The following is a 9238-nucleotide window of genomic DNA, read 5'->3' on the forward strand; positions in this document are numbered from 1 at the left end:
ATGAACCAGAATTGAACCATTAGTCATAATCTCCAAATAAATTCTCAATAATACCATCATATAACACATCGGAAGACTTAAACAGTTAAATTCAACAATCGATTAATATGAATTCGAATATTCAAAACTAAGGTGTTGGTGGCACCACACTAAAAGTAAGAATAAATCCCTATTACATCCATCCATCCAAATATTAAAATAAACCATGTATCAAGGTCAAATCCAAATCCAAAATCATTATAACTGTTCCAAATAATAGAAGGTAAATGATTCCAAAAATTTTCTCGTCATCCCCAATCTGAGTATCATCTCCGCCAACAATTCCATTGCACTCATCACATGAGTATGGCTTCTAACTCACGTTCTCTGTGTGGTTAAATAAAGGGGTAAGCTTGGGGAAAGCTTAATGAGTAAGGAAAAATAGAACATAAATATCGGTAATGCATATCTAGAAATGTAATAGAATCTCAAAACATATGTTCTATAAATCTGAAATTATCACAAATTCCATTAAAACATGTCATGAGTTCAAATGTTCATAACACCAATTCCAATTAATAGCCTCAGTAGGTTCATAAAGTGGCACTGCTAAAAATCAACATATCACCAATATAATCAATGGGATGGGACTCAGGCTCTTGGCTCACAGAACCGGTAACGGGCTCTTATGGAGGGAAAACCACGTTCCTTAAAAGTCACACTCTTGCCTCACCCCCCGGTCCACATACCTAAACATAATGGAATTATGAGCTTCGAGCTCTTGGCTCACAGAATCGGACCATGTCCTTAAACGTCACGCTCTTGCCTAACTCCTGTGCTCAATAATCCACCCCAACACATAACCCTCTGTTGGAAGGGTTGCAATCCAGCAATATTACATTCAAATCATATCTTATAAAATGACAAGTCTCATCATGCTTTTAATGAAGTAAAAATCGTGCATTCTTTCCATAGAAATCAAATTATATTTCAAAACATGTATAATACTTCAAAATAGACTTCAAGACAATTATGCACAAATAGTCATGTTGTTTCAAATCATGAGATTTAATAAAATGGCAAATCAAAGAAAAGAGACTTGTATATGAAAATAATACATAGGTTCTGCGGGGTCTCACTCACCTTTGCAAGTTTTAACTCAATTCTCAATGCACTTCAAATCACAAAAATAACGATCCAATATCCCCTATATAGATTATAAATAGCAAAATCAATAGGTTTATGTATCCTTACAAAGCTATACCCAACTTGTAAACACGGACAGCCCTCAAAATGAAATATTTCCCCCACTTGTACATATCTAGAGACTCTCAAAATTTATAGGGGACCAATTTATCCTAATACCAAAACCTCCACCAAAAATCATCTCCAAATTCTCATATTTTATATTTAAATCATTTGTTTCTATCTTAGTGCACAGATTCAGTCAGGATCTGCGTAACAGATTTAAAAGATACATAAATACCATATCCCAAACCTAATTTAATCCTAATTTTTTTGGTATTAAACTAGACTAAATAATAATAATTCACACTAAATTTCAAGTCTAAATGCTAAGTATTAGTTGGGCTTTCATTATTCCCAAGTTCAGGTTCAAATCCTACCAAAACAATAGACTAGTCCCAAGTTCTCATTCAGATGGGATATCAAACGAAATTGGATGGATATCAAATTTGAAAAAATATTCCATCTACATGTCATCTATAGTTCCTCCGAAATTGGGATCCAAAATCCTTACTGATTAAGAAATACAATTCTTTTTCTAACAGCAGACAGAATCTGTTCAAAACAGTACACTGTAACAATACAACCTTAAGACTCAATCTCCAATATTTAAATGACTATGAAATAGAGTATAAAAATATTAAAATGTATACCTTCTTAAAAAGGACAAGCCCAATGAATCCTTCTCTCTTGTTCTTACGTGAAACTATCTCTCCCTCTCTTTTTTTTTTTTTCTTCTCTTTTTTTTCTTCTTCTTTATTTCTTCACCTTTATTTCTTCATCTTCAATCCTTCTTTATTTCTTCTTTACTTCTTCTTCTTTATTTCTTGGAATAGGTTTCAACTCCCTTTTAATAAATTTTAAGTTTTAATCTCCTAATTTATTTTACAGTTTATTAATTCATAAAACTTTAAGTTTCTTAATTCTCTCCCTTCCACTAATCTATCTCAACTTCTCAAGTACACCTTGACAAGGGAATCTCTCTTTTCCTTTCAATATTGATCTATAGTATCCAAGTCAAAAGTCAATATTGTGTCCACCAAGCTATCCAAAGAAAAACAAATAAAATTCCTTTCAATTGCTTCCCTCAAGAATTGATCCTTAAACCTCTTTAATTACATATAGGGTCCTAACCACTAGGCTAACCTCTCTTAGATGTTAATAAACTTATAAATAAATATATTTGGATACTAGCAGCATATAACCATGCACAAAGAAGGGAAAATAAATAAATAAACAAGCATACCCTGCACTAACACTAATAAAATACTAGCAAGGTTTTACCTCTAGTGTGCATGCCAAGTACCAAAATTCCATCCTTCATTGGTCCATTGGTACAGATTCTACATACAAAGTGAAAAGTCCAAATTACCCTTATATTTTGGACATGGGTATTACATCCCTCCCCCCTTATAAAAATTTTATCATCAAAATTTACATACCTGGATCAATAAAAAGTTGTGGATACTTTCTCTGCATATCTTCTTCTGTTTCCCAAGAAGCCTCGTGAATGCCATGATTATTCCACAGAACTTTCATGTATGATATAATGCGATTCAGTAGGACTTGTTCTTTACGATCCAAAATACAAATAGGGGTTTTTTCATAGGATAGGTCTTCTCTTAGCTACAACGGTTCATAACTCAGGACGTGTGATGGGTCTGCAACATATATTCTGAGTAAGGAGATGTGAAAGACATCATGTACTCTAGCTAAAGTTAGGGGTAGTGCAAGTCGGTAAGCTACTAGTCCAACCCTTTGCAAAATTTCGAATGGACCAATGAATCTAGGGCTAAGCTTCCCTTTCTTGCCAAATCTTACTACTCCCTTCATTAGTGCAATCTTTAAGAAAACACTGTCTCCCACATTGAATTCCAGCTCCTTCCTTTTTGTGTCGGCATAGCTCTTCTGTCTGTCTTGTGCTGCCTTGATTCTTTTCTGTATGAGCTGTATTTTCTCCTGAGCTTCTTGTATCAATTCTGGTCCCATAACTTTCCGTTCATCAACCTCATTTCAATGAAGAGGAGATCAACATTTTCTGCCATATAATGCTTCATATGGGGCCATACTAATGGTCGCTTGAAAACTATTGTTATATATAAATTCAATCAGAGGTAAGTGTTTCTCCCAACTTCCTTTCAAGTCTAGAGCACAGGCTCTCAACATGTCTTTAAGTATCTATATCACTCTCTCTGACTGTCCATCAGTCTGTGGGTGAAAAGCTATACTAAACTTCAGTCTTGTCCCTAAGGCTTCATGTAAGCTCTTCCAAAATCTGGACGTGAACCTCGAGTCTCTATCTGACACTATCAAAACTGGCACTCCATGAAGTTTGACGACCACATCAATATACAACTGCATCAACTTCTCTAGAGAATGCTTCATAGAGTAAGCAATGAAATGTGCCGACTTGTTCAGACGGTCTACCACTACCCAAACTGAATCCTGTCCCTTAGGGGTCTTTGGTAGTGCAGTGACAAAATCCATGCTTATATGCTCCCATTTCCATTGTGGAATTTTCAATGGATGCAACAATCCTGATGGTCTCTGATGCTCAGCATTCACTTGCTGACAAGTCAAACATTTTTCTACATACAGAGCAATTTCTCTCTTCATATTATTCCACCAGTAATGTTCCTTTAGATCCCGGTACATCTTGGTACCACCCGGATGAATGGTGTAAGGACAATGATGAGCCTCCTTCAAAATTAAATCTCTTAGCTCAGTGTCATTTGGAACACACAAGCGAACCTTGTCCTCTGTCAACTAGAATTGTGTTTGTTTCACTGCCTGGATTTCACCTCTGACTTTCAACAAGTAATAGTCTGAGCTGATTTAATTTGGTCAATCAATGATGGTTTGATAGTTAATTTGGCAAATAATGATGTGAGGCAACTGACAATAAGTTCTAGTTCCAGGCTCCTGATGTCCTCCTTAAGTTGTATTTGTTCAATCAAAATGGCTGCTGAAAATCCTTGTGACTTTCTGGTCAATGCATCTGCAGCCACATTCGCCTTCCCTGGGTGGTAGTGAATGTCACAATCATAGTCTTTTATTAGCTCTAACCACCGTCTCTGTCTCATATTCAGTTCTTTCTGGGTAAAAAAGTACTTTAGACTCTTGTGATCTATGTAAATCTCACACTTCTCACCATACAAGTAGCGCCGCCAAATTTCTAACGTGAACACCACCGCTTCCAGTTCTAAATCATGTGTGGGATAGTTCTTCTCATGATTTTTCAATTGCCTCGAAGCGTAGGCTACCACCTTGCCATACTGCATAAGCTCCCAGCCCAAACCTCTATGTGAAGCATCACTATAAATAACCATCCCTCCAATTCCTAATGGTATCATCAACACTGGTGCTATCACCAATCTCTACTTCAATTCTTGAAAACTTTTCTCACATTCCTCTGACCAATCAAATTTCACACCCTTCCTGGTAAGTCTAGTCAAAGGTATAGCAATTTTGGAGAAGCCTTCAATAAACCTTCTGTAATAACCGGCCAAACCCATAAAGCTTCTGATCTCAGTAACTGTGGTTAGCCTGGCCCAATCTGTAACTGCCTTGAATTTAGCAGGATCAACTGAAATCCCACTAGCTGATATAACATGACCCAGAAATGCAACTTGGTTGAGCCAAAAATCGCACTTGCTTCGCTTGGCATACAACTGTTTTTCTCCGAGTCTCTACAGTACAGTCCTTAAATGTTCCTCATGATCTTCCTTGTTCTTGGAATATATCAAGATATCATCGATAAACACAATAACAAATCTGTTTAGGAAGTCATGGAATACCCGGTTCATCAAGTCCATAAATGCAGTTGGTGCATTAGTTAACCCGAATGGCATAACCACAAATTTATAGTGGCCATAACGGGTCCTGAATGCAGTCTTTGGTATGTCTTCACCCTTGATCTTCAACTGATGGTACCCAGATCTCAAGTCAATCTTGGAAAAGACACTTGCACCCTGTAACTGATCGAACAAATCATCGATCTGGGGTAAAGGGTATCTATTCTTGATGGTCACCTCGTTCAATTCTCTATAGTCAATGCACAATCTCAAGGTCCCATCCTTTTTCTTCACAAATAAAACTGGTGCTCCCCAAGGAGACACACTAGGTCTAATATACCCTTTCTCTAATAATTCTTGCAGCTGGTCTTTTAACTCTTTCAGTTCTAATGGTACCATTCGGTATGGTGCTTTAGAGATCGGCGCCGTATCGGGTACTAGATCAATTATAAACTCCAATTCCCTATTGGGTGGTAACCCAACAAGGTCATCAGGGAACACATCTAGAAAGTCCCTAACGATATGGATATCCTCCAACTGTTGCTCCTCTTTCTTTAAATCAACTAGAGAAGCCAAAAATCCATGGCAACCTTGAGTAAGTAACTTCCTTGCATGCACTGCTGATATCAGAGGCGATGCAGGTTTACCCGTCCTTAACCCACTAAACTTAAATCCAGTCTCATTCTTGGGTTTAAAAACTATCTCCTTCTCATAACATTGTATACTGGCATGGTAAGTAGACAACTAATCCATGCCAAGTATGACATCAAAGTCTGTCATGTCTAGAAGAATTAAGTTTGCTGGCATCTCTCTACCCTCTATCTAAACCAAACAAGACTCAAACACAGGTTGGCAAACAAATTTTCTCCAGATGGTAGGGTCACCAATAAGGAGGGTTTCAATGGTCTAGGGTCAACACTAATCTTCTTAGAAAATGATTTAGATAGAAAGGAGTATGTCGAACCCGAGTCAAATAATACATTGGCAGATATGATAGAAATGTTCAGTGCACCTGAAAGATGTTCTAGATTTTGGTTTTCATTTCTTAGTTTTAGATGCAATTCATCAATCACTCAAAGAAGTCATCAGTTATACCGTAAATCAAATCCTTAGATATAGGTTTACCTGTAACCACTGTGGGTGAAGCCTCAACATCCTCTGTCGTCAAAGCAAAAACTCTGGCCTAAGCCATTTGTGTTTCAACTGTCTGTGCAGTCTAATGTTTCTATTTTTGTTGATGCCTCGAGGGCTTTTGTTGTCTCTACTGTGTCTGATGTGGACATTGCCCCTGATATGGTAACCTCTGTGGTATCTGCTGCTACCCATATGATTGTATCTGGTGCTGCCTCTACGGTGGTGTTGTTTGTTGTCCAAGCCGTGGTGCTTCATGAGGTAATGAGGTAGGGCAGTCCTTTACCATGTGACCTCGTCCTCCACATCTATAGTAATTATCAGAATTCTGCCTACACTGTCCACTGTGATGCTTGCCACAGGTACGACAAGGAGTCTGTGTGGTCTGCTCATAATGAGTCCTCTGATGCCTCTGGGGTCTATCATCCCTAGAGTGTTGACAATCAATAGGCTTCTTTCCCTGTACCTTACTCGAGTTGCCCTATATAGTACCCCTCTGACTATCCTCCAATAATAGTGCTCTCTCTAGCACCTCAACATATGATCTCAGCTTCAATACTACGATTGATCACTTCAATTGGGGATTCAAACCTCTCAAAAATTTCTTAGCCTTCTCAGCATCAGTATCAATGTGTGCAGGTGCAATCCAAGCCAATTCTTCAAATTTCTTTTTGTAGGCCATCACTGAATCTGATCCCTGAGTCAAATGTAAAAACTCCACCTCCTTTCTCTCCCTAAGGCTTTCAGGGAAGAAGTTCCCGTAGAAGACCTCTAAGAATCTTGCCCATGTAATTGCTGGATCTTGAGCTTCCAGAATTGTCTAGAAGTCTTCCACCACATATTAGCTTCTCCCCGTAGCATGAATGTGGCGCAAGTGACCTTCTGGTGGTTGGTGTACTCCAAGACTTTGAAGATCTTCTCCATCTCGTCAACCCAAACTGATGGCCACAAGGGATATGTACTCACTCCCTTGAAGACCAGTGGTCCCAATTTCTTAAACTTTTCCATCACCCTGCTGGTATCCTCTCTCCTTGGGGCTTGTTGCCCTGGTTGTGGTTAGTTAGAGCCAACTGTAGCCTGTTGTTGCACAAAATTCACAACATTTGTAAAGGCTCCCATAAAATCCTGTGGCATAACCCCAGGTACAATAGGTGGTGGTGGGGGTAGAGTCTCCTCAGCTGGTGGTGGTGGTGGAGGAATTGAGCGTCCTCTGCGGGGAGGCATTGTACCTAACAATAAGTACACTTTAGTTCAAAGCAGTATATTACTCCCACGCCAAAATTTCTAGTACACATGAAACCAAGACAAACTACCCTATTGATAGGGGTTTAATCAAAGGTGTAATATCTCTATGATTAAGATCCTATGCCACCAGTTCTAGTTCATACTCAACTCTAAAACTCTGCTCTGATACCACCGCTGTAACGCCCCCAAACCAGCCTAGGGGTAAGGGTCATCACAAAAATCCACAAAATCGAAATGATTTTAGATAGATGAACCAGAATAGAACTATTAGTCATAATCTCCAAATAAATCCTCAATAATACCATCATATAACACAGCGGAAGACTTAAACAGTTAAATTCAACATTCGATTAATATGAATTCAAATATTCAAAATTAAGGTATTGGTGGCACCACACTAAAAGTAAGAATAAATCCCTATTACATCCATCCATCCAAATATTAAAATAAATCATGTATCAAGGTCAAATCCAAATCCAAAATCATTACAACCATTCCAAATAAAAGAAGGTAAATAATTCCATAAATTTTCTAATCATCCCCAATCTGAGTATCATCTCCTCCAAAAACTCCATTGCACTCATCACACGAGCATGGCTTCTGACTCTCGTTGTCTATGTGGTTAAATAAAGGGGTAAGCTTGAGGAAAACTTAATAAGTAAGGGAAAACAGAACATAAATATCGGTAATGCATATCCAGAAATGTAATAGAATCTCAAAATATATGTTATATAAATCTGAAAATATCACAAATTCCAGTAAAACATATCATGAGTTCAAATGTTCATAACACCAATTCCAATTAATAGCCTCAGTAGGTTCATAAAGTGGCACTGCTAAAAATTAACATATCACCAATATAATCAATGGGAGCGGACTCAGGCTCTTGGCTCACAGAACTGGTAACGGGCTCCTATGGAGGGGAAACCACGTTCCTTAAACGTCACGCTCTTGCCTCATCCCCCAGTCCACATACCTAAACGTAATGGAATTATGAGCTTCGAGCTCTTGGCTCACAGAACCGAACCATGTCCTTAAACATCAAGCTCTTGCCTCACTCCTGTGCTCAACAATCCACCCCAACACATAACCCTCTGTTGGAAGGGTTGCAGTCCAATAATATTACATTCAAATCATATTTTATAAAATGACAAGTCTCATCATGCTTTTAATAAAGTAAAAATCATGCATTCTTTCTATAGAAATCAAATTATATTTCAAAACATGCATAATACTTCAAAATAGACTTTAAGACAATTATGCATAAATAGACATGTTGTTTTAAATCATGAAATTTAATAAAACGGCAAATCAAAGAAAAGAGATTTGTATATGAAAATAATACATAGGTTCTGCGGGGTCTCACTCACCTTTGTAAGTTTTAACTCAATTCTCACTGCACTTCAAATCACAAAAATAACGATCCAATATCCCCTACACAGATTATAAATAGCAAAATCACAAAGCTGTACCCAACTTGTAAACACGGACAACCCTCAAAATGAAATATTTCCCCCACTTGTACATATATAGAGGCTCTCAAAATTTACAGGCGACCAATTTATCCTAATACCAAGATCTCCACCAAAAATCATCGCTAAATTCTCATATTTTATATTTAAATCATTTGTTTCAATCTTAGTGTACAGATTCAGCCAGGATCTGCGTAACAGATTTAAAAGATACATAAATACCATATCCCAAACCTAATTTAATTCGAATTTTTTTGGTATTAAACTAGACTAAATAATAATGATTTAAACCAAATTTCAAATCTAAATGCCAAGTATTAGTTGGGCTTTCATTATTCCCAAGTTCAGGTTCAAATCCTGCCAAAACAACAG

Source organism: Telopea speciosissima, chromosome 2 (genome assembly GCF_018873765.1).
Source record: "Telopea speciosissima isolate NSW1024214 ecotype Mountain lineage chromosome 2, Tspe_v1, whole genome shotgun sequence".
In the NCBI taxonomy this organism is placed as follows: domain Eukaryota; kingdom Viridiplantae; phylum Streptophyta; class Magnoliopsida; order Proteales; family Proteaceae; genus Telopea; species Telopea speciosissima.